Raw genomic sequence first — 12,555 nt, 5'->3', positions numbered from 1 at the left:
TTAGGGTAGTGATAAAGCGGGATATGAAATCCAAACTCCTCCTCCTCTTCTTCTAGAGTAATCCCTTCCTATTACCACAAACAAAATAAAATACAGAGAATCAGAAGGAAACAAATATTCGATAATGCCCAAAGCTTTTCTTGATTTGGTAAGGAAACATAGTGCTGAAGGGTGCACTGTCCAGATGAAACCTGCTGACAGGAGTGCTCTGCTTACTTTTTGACACATTTGAAGGCAAATCTATCAAATCCATACAGCTGTCTACCAGCTCCATCTGGTACACAGGGTGAGACCTTACCTGCCCATAGACTGTCTCGCCAGAGTGGTGCATGCTCTGGCTATCTCCCGCTTGGACTACTGCAATGCACTCTACGTGGGGCTCCCTTTGAAGGTGACCTGGAAACTACAACTAATCAAGAATGCAGCAGCTAGACTGGTGACTGGAGGTGGCTGCCAGGACCATATAACACTGGTCCTGAAAGACCTACATTGGCTCCCAGTACGTTTCCAAGCACAATTTAAAGTGTTGGTGCTGACCTTTAAAGTGAGGTTGCCAGATTTTTTTTTCAATGAATCCGGGGACACTTTTCAACTTCCTACTAAATAGCTGGATTTTGTCAGGGGACTGATTTGTAAATCCGGGGACTATCCCTGGGAAACGGGGATGTCTAGTAACCTTACTTTAAAGCCCTAAATGGCCTCGGCCCAGTATACCTGAAGGAGCATCTCCACCCCCATCATTCACTGAGGTCCTCCTCAGAGGGCCTTCTTGCAGTTCCCTCACTGTGAGAAGTGAGGTTACAGGGAACCAGGCAGAGGGCCTTTTCGGTAGTGGCGTCTGCCCTGTGGAACGCCCTCCCATCAGATGTCAGGGAAATAAACAACTATCTGACTTTTAGAAGACATCTGAAGGCAACCCTGTTTAGGGAAGTTTTAAATGTTTAATGTTTTAGTGTGTTTTTAATATTCTTTTGGGAGCCACCCAGAGTGGCTGGGGAAACCCAGCCAGATGGGCGGGGTATAAATACTAAATTCTTCCTCTTCTTCTTCTTTTTCTTGTTCTTGTTCTTCTTCTTTTAAAACAATATGAGAATCAAAACATAGTCATCCTTTGAAATGTGCACTTACCTGAAATTTGCAATGCAACTCTCCAAGATGAAAAACTGAAGAGGTGTCCTGGGCAGGCCACAATTTATCCCCCTCCCCCCAAGGTGGACCTGAGCATTCCCATTGGCTGGCCAGGACTGCCTCCTGGGAAATGCCCACATCCAGGCCTGGCTGCTATTGGCCAATCTGCAGGTAGGCCTGCAATGCTCCCCAGCCAGATCATGAATGCGGCTGTGGCCAGGCCGCAATGTCACCTGACCATTAAAGGTAAGTGGATCTCTCCAACCAAACAATGTTTACAAAACTGCACATATTAAGTAAAAGTGTGCATAAAAATGAAGATATTGGTGAAAATAAAATACAAAAATGCATCAAATCAGGGAAAATCGGTTGCAAAATGTTAAGGCAAAACTGCATACAAAAATGTGTTTTATTAGGAGAAATTGGCATGAAATCTGAGTTCCTAAAATTGAAGCTTTTCTGTTTTACTGTGCCTCAGAGTTTTATACCATAGTCTATGCCTATCCATACTTAGGTACTTGCTTGTGTATCTACTTCTGGAAGCCAGATAGCTTTTGGGATTTGCCTACAGGACAGCTAGGATGGTTGTTGTTGTTTTTTAATGATTTATTAAGTATCCAGTTAGAGTGGTGGTAGTGCTTGCTATCCAGTTTGGTGATTGCTGAATGTTTTAGGTAACTGGGGTTGAAGACAAGTGAAGGTTAGTAAGAAAAGGCGTTTTTCAACACCCACTCAGCCTGCAAGCTCCGTAGTGAGCTCCCCACAATCGCAATGGCATATATTATGTGAATTGCTCCTTCTTTGGTTAAACTCAGAGATTGTGATGGAATGTAAGGGAGGAAGTGAGCTTTGGAGCATGTCAGGCTCAAGTCATTTAGCATGTTCATCTCTATTTCTCTGTAACAGCTGAACCAGGGGAGGCCATGAATGCCCTAAACCTAGAGTGGTGTCAGGATGCAGTCATGGGCTGGATGAGACCTGATAAATTGACTGTATTCTGACAAGAGGGTGACTCTATGGATGCGTGGCTCCAATATTTCTGAACTAGCTTGGGCACCCGCCCAGAATGTGGTTGTGCTCCCTCTGAAGGAGTATCTTTTGGTGGTGTTCTTACATCCATCACTGTCACTAGTGGCTAGGAATGCCCATTGCCAATTTTTGTTAGGGAGGGAACCATTCCTGGACAGGGATCGCCTTCCTACAGTAGCCTATGAACTGGTGACCTGAGAATTAGGCTACTGTAACGTGCTATATGTGGGCCTACCCTTCCGCCTGGTTCAGAAGCTGCAGCTAGTGGAGAAAGCAGTTGCTAGGGTGCTTTGTGGGACATCCAGGTTTATGCACATATTGCTGCAGTGTTGATAGATCTGCTAGTTGCCTATTAGCTACAAAGTTCAGTTTTGTTGATGACATTGAAAGTCCCAAACCACTTGGGAGCAGGCTACCTGTACCAGTACAGACCAAGCCAGCAGATGGTCACTTGGTGACATATGGAAGTGGACCTTCTCAGTGATAGCAACTCCTCACTGGAATGTCCACCTTTGGGTAATTCCTGAGGCACAGACAATAAAAGCATTTAATCGCCTCTTAAAGACCTGCATGCTCACCCAACCTTTCCTGGACTCTGACCAGTGCTCCCCCCCCCCCCCCTGTGAGGACACAGGGGGACGCATACCCCTAAACATTTTGTGAATCTTTGTACTTTTGTCTATTTACTGTATTTATTTTTCCTGATTTGAACTATAAAATGGTGATTTTCTTGAGTCAAAATGAGCCTAAACATTATTTTTAGGGAAAAAAGCACTGACTCTGATTCTTAATTTTTAATTCTCTGTTTCTGTGTACTGCACAGTTTTATCTGTTTTGGACTAGCTTTTATGTAAGCCACTTATATTTTTTATTATATTGGGTGACATAATTTTTTACACATAAATAAATCTTATAGAAATGAGACTAGTAAGGTTCTATATCGGGAAACAGGGTTGTTGTGGAGGAAAGGTAATGTTTTTATACTTTAAAGAGGTCCCTTTCTGTGCCAGCTTGCCATTCAAGGAAACTCTTTGTCTCTGTCCTGGAACTTATGTATATAGCAGAGGATTCTGGGAAGCATTCTAAACTGTCCAGTTGGTTCAAAGGAGTTTCTTTCCTGGCTTGCTGGGCCTTGTCCCACTGCAAGCCACACCCAAGTTTCCACCATGGGTGAAAACTGCATGGGAAAACTGCCTATTTCACATTATCTTTCAGGGAAGCGTGTCCATGTCCATTACGGATCTTCTCTGTGAAGACACAGAGAATTCAAATTCAAACAAACATTGACTGAGGAACCTCAGTGTTTGCTGGAAATAACTTGGAAAGCAGTGCTGAAGGGGCAAGAAGAAATGTTTGGCGATTTTAACATGCTAATGAAAAGAAAATATGCATTCATTTGACCACCAGATGGTGTCGTTGCTTCAAAGATGGAACGCAGTCTTGTTTTGGTAGCGCTAGAGGGCTGTCGTCAATTGTTTTTAAAGTACTTTTTAAAGTAGATGCTTTTATGCTTTTTCATTGCTTAAAAAAACCATCAACCCACAAATCTTGACATTGCTAAGTTCAATGAATCAAACCCAACTCTGTCTAATTTGTCCAGCTCCACCCTGGCTGGAGCAAACGCAAATAAATGAAGTTGCTTCAGAAGACTGAAAACAGTGTAGTTATTGTTTGGTTTGGCTCTGTTTGCCAATAAACATCAAAACATAGTTTGGAGCATGGAGTACTACTGTCATAGAGAACTTTTGTTCCATGTTTTTTCTGGTAGGTTTCCAGATCTAAGCCATGTTGGCATTTGAACGTAGGCAGACAGAAGCATTTCATTCAGTTCTCATTGGCCCAAGAGGCAGCACAGTGTGTTCAGTTCTGATCTGACAGCCGATCACATCAACTGTCAAAGTGTTACTTCCTGTCATGGAGAGTCATGATCGAGGAGCTTAAGATAAATCTGTAAAGCTTGGCAAAGACAAAAGATGTAAATGAGTGGTTGTTTTTCTGTGTCATACAATAGAAGGAAAAGGGAGACAAGCTTGCCTCTGAATCTGAGCGACAAATTTTTGCATGGACATGAATTGGAGTGTGTTCACACATTGCAAATTGGCAAGAGGCAGATTTGTGAGTGAAGTTGGGCTTTTAATTAATAACATTTGCATCCCATGCTTCCTTCAGGGGTTGCTCACATGGGGCTTCTACCATGTTATCCCCCCAATAACCCTGTGTGGTAGGTCTCCTAATTAAAGATCTGGCACTACTATAGTATCACAATGACTTTTAACTTCATGTTGCCTTGTAGAAACTTGTTCATCTCCCTGTAGCCAGGAAATGTATGTCTGAAAGGGAAACTCAGGCATGCCATCTCCTCACGGAGGAGTTGTACAAATTCACTTTTTGTGCATGACCGCATTTTGTAGAGATCTCTTGTTCATCTGCTTTTCACCACGTGTTAAAATTTACTAAGCCACCACTAGGGTCACTGCTTTTAACAACAGCAATAAAATAGAATTAAAATAACAAAAACCCTCGAGGATGATTCATTGCCATTTTGTGCACTACGCAAATAAATTAAAATTCAAACAAAAATAAATAAAAAGGGAGAGTTAATACAGAAAAGGAGGACATGGTTTAAGGCATCTTGGCCACATAAATGGGACAAATGAATGTATTGGACTGTCAGCTATGATGTAAAAGTGTCAAGGAAAACTGACCAAATGCTCTCATATTTCTGTTCTTTGTACTCAGGTTGACCCATTGCCAGCTCAAAGAAGGAAAGGGCATGCAAATCATTCATCTATTGTTGTATGGAAGGTGATGGCTTCTCCATACAGTGGTGAAGCACACCATGCAGCCGGCTGACCCTCGTGACACATGACCCATAGTTGCTGGAGTCACTGCTTGAACAATTGGGCCCATCTGTCTCTCAGGGATTCTGAGTATTCATTGTATATTCCTGACAGTCTGATCCTATGACTCAGTGTTCTGCATCTGAAGTACACAGGATCTGATTTAAATATTCCTCTGCTGGTGCTGTACGCAACAGGTGCTGAAACACTAGGGACTGAATCAGACCTCTGCTTGAGCACTTGCATCGCAGCTGTTATGAGCATTCCTGGATGCTTCTGGGCTGGCATTTTCACTCCAAGTGGCATCTAAGATCTGGTGTAAGATGCAAGCATTGTTGAGTTGTTTGGAGACATTGACCATGAACCTTCCAAATTCATTGAAGTGAGGAATTGTCCTGAAAATCCAACACAAATGAGTGAATTACAGAATGGAAACTAAAACAGAATGGACTGACTATACCAGAAATTTGTAGAATACAGTACAAATATATCCAGATATACAATCTTTAGAAAAGTCAGAATATGTTACACCAGCAGGAGGGAACCTATGGTCTTCAGGATGATGTTGGACTCCCATATCCATGAACCCCAGCCAGCATGAGTCGTTAAGAGTTTGGGTTTATTTAGATTTCCTAGAAATAATTTATCCTTATTACTGCTTGGGTGGAATAGCCCATTGTAATGAACTGGAAAAGAGGAAGAGATTTCAATATCTAAAATGGGGTGGATTGGGGGTGTTCAGCAAATAAATTATGGATTCTCTGGCTTTTCCCATTAGCTTTTTCATTCCTGGACATGGGTGGCACTGTGGGTTAAACCACTGTGCTGCTTGGGCTTGCCAATCGAAAGGTTGGAGGTTCAAATCCCCGCGATGCGGTGAGCTCCCATTGCTTGGTCCCAGCTCCTGCCCACCTAGCAGTTCGAAAGCATGCCAGTGCAAGTAGATAAATAGGTACCGCTCTGGCGGGAAGGTAAACGGCATTTCAGTGCGCTGCTCTGGTTTTGCCAGAAGCGGCTTAGTCATTCTGGCCACATGACCCGGAAAAACTGTCTGTGGAAGCAGACACTGGCTCTCTCGGTTGGTAAAGCGAGATGAGCACCACAACCCCAGAGTCATTCGCGACTGGACTTAATTGTCAGGGGTCCCTTTACCTTTACCTTTAAGAGAAGAACAATTTCTGTATTATATCGCCATTGAAATCAGATTGCCCATTAAGAGATGATACGAGTAAAACTTAGACGACACCATAAAAGGTGGTGCCAAATAAGGGTTTTATTTTGCTGCGCTCTCTTTTGGTGTATTTCTTGAGATTGTCTTGGTTTGACACACCAGGAAGTCTATTAATAGGCTAGATCTGCTTCTTGTTGGCTTGTAACTCTGGTTTCTAAAGACCTATGCATTTTGATTTGAACCATTGAACTTTGGATATAAGTTGGCTTGTGACATGTGATAAACCACTGAGATGTTATGAAAGAAGGAAAATATTCCGCCTGACTGCTTTGTAAAAAACAAAACAAAAACAAAACAAAACCCACATGTTTTTAATGCTGCTGCTGATAGAACCTACAAGATATAAACTGATTCAGTCACAGCTACAGGGCATAAACAGGATTAAATGTAAAGAGTATCAACAGTTTAAAAGGACAAACACAAAAATGATTTTTGGATACCATATAATCATCCCAGTCTAAAGACAAAGCTGATGTAAGCTGACAATATGATGTTCCATCTATTGAACTCGGTGTCTTTGGAGCCTTGTCTAAAGATGAACCTGTGCATTTTTCAGAAGCAAATATTAACATTTTAACTTGGGCATGATGGAGCGGCATTGGGGTGGGAAGAGTTAAGACAGCTGTAGGTGAGGAATTAATGTGTTTTGGTTGGTTTTCTGTTGTATAGGACACTTTTACGGATTATTTTTAATCTGTTTCTCCCTGATCTAAGAATTAAAATCAGTGCGCTATATGAGCACCCAACATTTATTGAATTGCTATTCAACTGCAGGACAAGGGGGTGAGAAAGTGGCCAGCTAGTCCATAATCTTGGTGCAGTTCCTATTCTCAACTTTGTGCGAGACACACCAGAGTGAGTTTTATTTCTTTGGTTAAAAGCATTTTTACCCCGCTCTTCAACCAAAAAGGGCCCCAGACCTGCTTACATAAGATCAGTAACAAAGACGGCAGTCCCTGTCTTCCTGCTTAAAATCTAAATGACATGGCAGAAAAGGACAAGAGGAGGAGGAGGGAAAAGGAAAACAAATAGACTCAGGCACCAGCTCAAAAGGTTCATGTTTCTTATAATGACCAGCTTGAATGGAAACAGCTCAAGGAGACTGGGAGCCTAACAGAGTTGGGCTGTCAGCAGAGCACGTGGGGTAGTCCTACTTCCCAACCCTTTGTCTGCTGCAGCCTGAGAGAAGGGGCTGCTGCCAGGCAACAGCTCAGGGACCGGGAGAGCCCAGTAGTCAATCAGCAAAAAGCGTGTTGACATCTGGGGCACTTGGACAATCCGCCAGCCCCAAAGAGCAGGTCGAAAGGAACCTGAAGCCTGGAGAGCAAGAGGGGTTGGTGTGCACCGACCCCTCTCGCTCTCCAGGCTTCCAAGGTAGCTGCTTGAACGCACCTTAAACGGCACCTTGTTTTAGAGCAGGAAAACAAGAGGGGGGAAATTCTCCCTCTCTCTGTGCAGCGCCTCCTGCCGCTTCGCTGAAGGGGTGCTGGGCAGAGAGGGGGAGAATTTTTTTTTCTTGTTCTCCCCCCTCTAAAACAAGGTGCGTCCTATTGTCCGGTGCGTCCTATGGTGCGAAAAATACGGTACTTAATTCATTCCGGAGGTGCGTTCTTAACCTGAAACTGTTCTTAACCTGAGATACCACTTTAACTAATGGGGCCTCCTGCTGCTGCTGCGCCGCCGGAGCACGATTTCTGCAAAGTTCTTAACCCAAGGTACTATTTCTGGGTTAGCGGAGTCTGTAACCTGAAGATTATGTAACCTGAGGTACCACTGTACACACAAGCCTGTCTAATGGGACACTTCTGCTGACAGCAGTTATGCAGCAGAAAGCATGCCAACACCCTCCATGGAGGTCTGGCTCCATTTCTGCCATTGCATGATGGTGTCTCTGGGCTGCTTTCACACTGTTGCTATTTTGTGGGTGGGATTCAATTGCATACCAGCAAATTCATGCTTTCTCCCCTTCAATGGGTAGAAATTTTGCCCCAGGGATCTGCAGATGCACCCCATTAGGTTTATATGTACCAAGGAAGAAAAAAGAGACAGTCAATGGTAGATGTGTTGCATCCATCTTTTATGTGTGTGTAGGGCTGTAGCTCTTGGTACAGCATCTGTTTCACATCTATAAGATCTCAGGTTCAGACCTGGCCAGTAAAGCTGGGAAATACCCGTCTGAAATTCTGAAGAGCCACAGCAAATCAATGGGCTGTAGACAACATTGAGCTAGTGGACCAATGGTCTGTCTCAGTATCCCCCCCCCCCCCCCGTGTGTATGTTTGCTGAATCTGAAATATGATAGAAATATGCAAAGCATGGATTTTTTTCTCTAATGCTGTAATATTATTGTGTAATAATCATTTGAATAATATGTAATAATAATAATATGTTCCATATGTTGTTAACATAACAATTGGTGAAAAGTAGAGAAAAATAAGAAGAAATGTCAGGGAGTTGCACCTCAAGAACTCATTTGCTGTTCTCATTTATTTCATTGATGCTCACGCAGGAGAATTTCCCAGCTGATGTCAAAAGTGCCCTTTTGACACGAGAGCGCATCATGTGTCGACTCTCTCCTTACTTCTTCCCCATGTCCCTCTCTTCCTCCATGTGACCAGCTCTGTTGCAACATTTTTGGTGCAATCATGCCGAGATTCATTTTCACTTTTATATTAGAAAACCCAAATCTTTGGAATTAAAACCTCTTAATATTGATTTTCCAATACCAGGTGTAAATTACACTCTGCGTGACAGCATCCAACAAAGCTTCAGGTGCTAAGATGGCTGCCGTAAGGACGATGTTCAAGACCCACTAGACAATGGAGAAAATACTTAAAAATAAAGTATAACATACTCTTGGGTGGTCGACTAGAAACTTTAACAAGCTATTTAATACCACAAGGGAAAAAAATTGTTTCAGGGCCAGAGGCAGGAGTTGAAAAAACATCCTAAGAAAAAGAATGATTATTACTTCTTTCAACTTATAGTGCATGAGTAATATTTGGAGATATTGGGAGCAAATGTAATTATTCATGGGGATAACAAGGTCCTCTTAATTATAAGCTTCCCAAAATGTAACATAGTGTTTGCTACTTCAATCACAATCTATTCCCATTAAAACTGAATACCAGAAGATCATCTTGATTAAGAGAGGACCAAATTATATTCCTGTTTCCTTCAAAGCCCAACACCACATTATATTCCCATATGAATCATGCAGACTAAAAGGTGCCATCATAAGACATGCAGAGTGTTTTTGTTTTCCTGATCCAAGATATAAATTAGGAAAACCGATTTGTATTGGGCCACACATTTTTGGGTGTAGTGATATGCAACGTTCATAACTCCCATTGTTCTAGGCGCATTTTGCGACAGGGAATTTCATAAACGCGAGCAGTTTCTGAGCTCTGGGTGCAGTACTGCGCCTAGGATTTCAGATCAAAATTGCCACTGTTACTTAGAAGTAAATCCCAACTAAGTTCAATGGGGCTTCCTCCCAAGAAAAACGTGCATGGATTGGGGACCTGAAAATTTTATTTTATTTTATTTTCAACCCAGCATGTTTTGTTTAGATTTTAGTTGCATTGTTTAATGTACTTTTAATGTGTGATGTGCTTTTAATTTGAAATATACTAGTTATGATGGTTTAAGTAGTGCATGTTAAAGTGTTAACTACCCTAGACTCTCACAGTGATGCTTAAAATCAAAACAAATTTTGAAAATCAAAACAAATCATTGAAAGACCCTTAAGCTTGCGAACTGGACACTCGAGGGGGGTGTCTCTGTCATCAGCTGTATAGGCCACTAATATGTGTTAATTGTGGTGCCAAAATGAAGGCTTATATGAAGGAAAGGGGGTGTAGGGAGAATTCAGGGCTTGTCTGCAGAGTGGAAGAAAAGGAGGACCTTTTTCTGCCTCCCCATTTCCAGCCACCCAGGGATCCTCTTAAGACTATTAGGGGGAGCGGGCAGGGGAAACGGCTTTCTGTTTTGAAGTCTTCAGGTGGGGACTAGACCATGTGGAAAATGAACACAAGATTTTAACTGCAGCTCATTCATTTTCAGCTTTGCATTCTTGTTATTAAAAAGTGTGCCTAAACATTCCGTTGTTTTGCCCATAACCTAGGTGCCATTTAGCTCCTAGCTTTCATATCTCAGTTTCTAACACTGGGGATATGCCTGTGTTGGATAGAACGTTTAGTAAAAAAACAAAAACAAAACAGTAGTAGTAATAGTAGTAGTAGTAAAAAATAAATGCATCCCACCTTTTATTCTAAGAGGTATAGAAGTTGACTTGAAGGTATAATTGGCATCTGTCCCTTGGGAGGTATGAGGCATGGATTGTTGGTCTCCCTGATTACATCTATAAATGGCAGGTTATTATGCTTACAAGCATAATTATATATGTTTTTCTATACAGCGGTACCTCAGGTTAAGAACTCAATTCGTTCTGGAGGTCTGTACTTAACCTGAAACTGTTCTTAACCTGAAGCACCATTTTAGCTAATGGGGCCTCCCACTGCTGCCGCGCCGCCGGAGCACGATTTCTGTTCTTATCCTGAAGCAAAGTTCTTAACCCGAGGTACCATTTCTGGGTTAGTGGAGTCTGTAACCTGAAGCGTCTGTAATCTCAAGTGTATGTAACCTGAGGTACCCCTGTATAAAAAAGAAATAAAGGTGAGGGGGGGATATTTGGTCAATTGCATAAATTCTTTATTAAGATAACGAAAAGCAGGGACACAAGTCTGAGAGTTGAAGCACATATGCATTCCAAACATGGGGGTGGGGAAACTGTTACAGGACATCGGGGGTCAAACTGAAATGAATTGTGACTAAAACACAGGTTTGGGCAGACTCTTTAGGCAGCTACCCCATTCCCCACTGCTTGACTGTAAAAATCCAGTTAGGTAGCCTAACTCAACGGACCAGCCATATAGCAATAGTTCTGCAAGATAGTCATTACTCATTCTAAGCAGACAAACCCTGGCTGGCATAATGTGGAGCAAGCTTTTATATAACTAGCACATTTATCACGGCCACAATTGCCACTTTATAAACAAAATGTGAACAAAGAAGCATGATGAGATGAAAAGAGAGGAAGAAATCAATTATAAGGGAAAATGTGATTTTTTTTTTCCAGAGCGAGGCCGTGGTCTTCCACACACACACCCCTCAACCCGCCCAGAATAAAGCAACTGGCAATGGCATTTGATATGGATTGCAGATGGATCATGTGTCACCCATACAGCTGTACATATCTGGCACACAGGTGTTTGATTGTGTGCCTGCCAGCTGCCAAGCAGCAGCCAGAGAATTTGTGGCCAAGAGAAGGGTTGGGAGCAAACTCTTCACACTTCTCTAGGAAAAAAAGGTAAAACACTGAAAACTGCTCAGTGTGTTCATGAACATGTGAAGGTTCGCTCTCAGCATTTTACTCAGGTCTGAAGTTGCTTTCATACATAAGATGAAGATGACAACACAGACCTACCTTCTTTTAGACTGGTGGGGTGGGGATGACACACAATTTATGAAATGATACAAAAGCATCCAGTACCAGGGGTGCTAACTTGAATAAAATATTGGGGAGGCCCAGGTAAGCCTGTCCCACATAATCAAACACAAGACATGGCACACACACACCCTTTGAATGGCAATGTCCATCAACTTTGGGCCCCCCAGGCCCCTCAAATATTATATTTGGGGTGTGTGTGTGAAGGGACCTTGATTCCTAGGAGTTGGCTCCCATGTCCAGTACATAAAATTTAAATATACTGATGGTTAATACAATTTAATTGTAGATATCCTCAATATACTTGGTAATGATGCAAAATTGTTTGAATTGGTTTGAGAATAATATCTGTGGGTCTGGAGAAACATAGAGCATTGGTGTTGATGTGGCAAAGGCAAATGGTATCCATACTCAAAGTGCCCTCCTCATCTTTGATATAAAGAGGACATTCTCAAATCAGCAGTAGAATTTTGTGTAGCAGTTCTTGTTCTCTGTCAGACCTGGGTGAGTGATTAGGCCTCAGTAGTAACTAGCAACCCACAGGCTCACTAACTACATTCTGTTTGGGCTGGTTTGGATACAATGCATTTTGTCTGTTGACTAGTTTCATCCACAAATGTGCCTTTACAGCTCAGTGAACAACATAATGGAGGTTTTAAAAACTGATTACATGAGGAGCCTCATACAAAAAAGCTCTAAAACTGAAAAGCATGACAGACTATCATAGGGTATCAGGTTAAACAAAAAAAGGGACACATTTCACTTGTCTTTTGCATATGGCAAGACCTCCACCCTTCAAAAAAAGAGAAAAAGATGTT

The sequence above is a fragment of the Podarcis pityusensis genome, assembly GCF_964106645.2.
Source record: "Podarcis pityusensis genome assembly, chromosome: 3".
Lineage (NCBI taxonomy): Eukaryota > Metazoa > Chordata > Lepidosauria > Squamata > Lacertidae > Podarcis > Podarcis pityusensis.
This window is presented reverse-complemented; position numbering follows the sequence as displayed.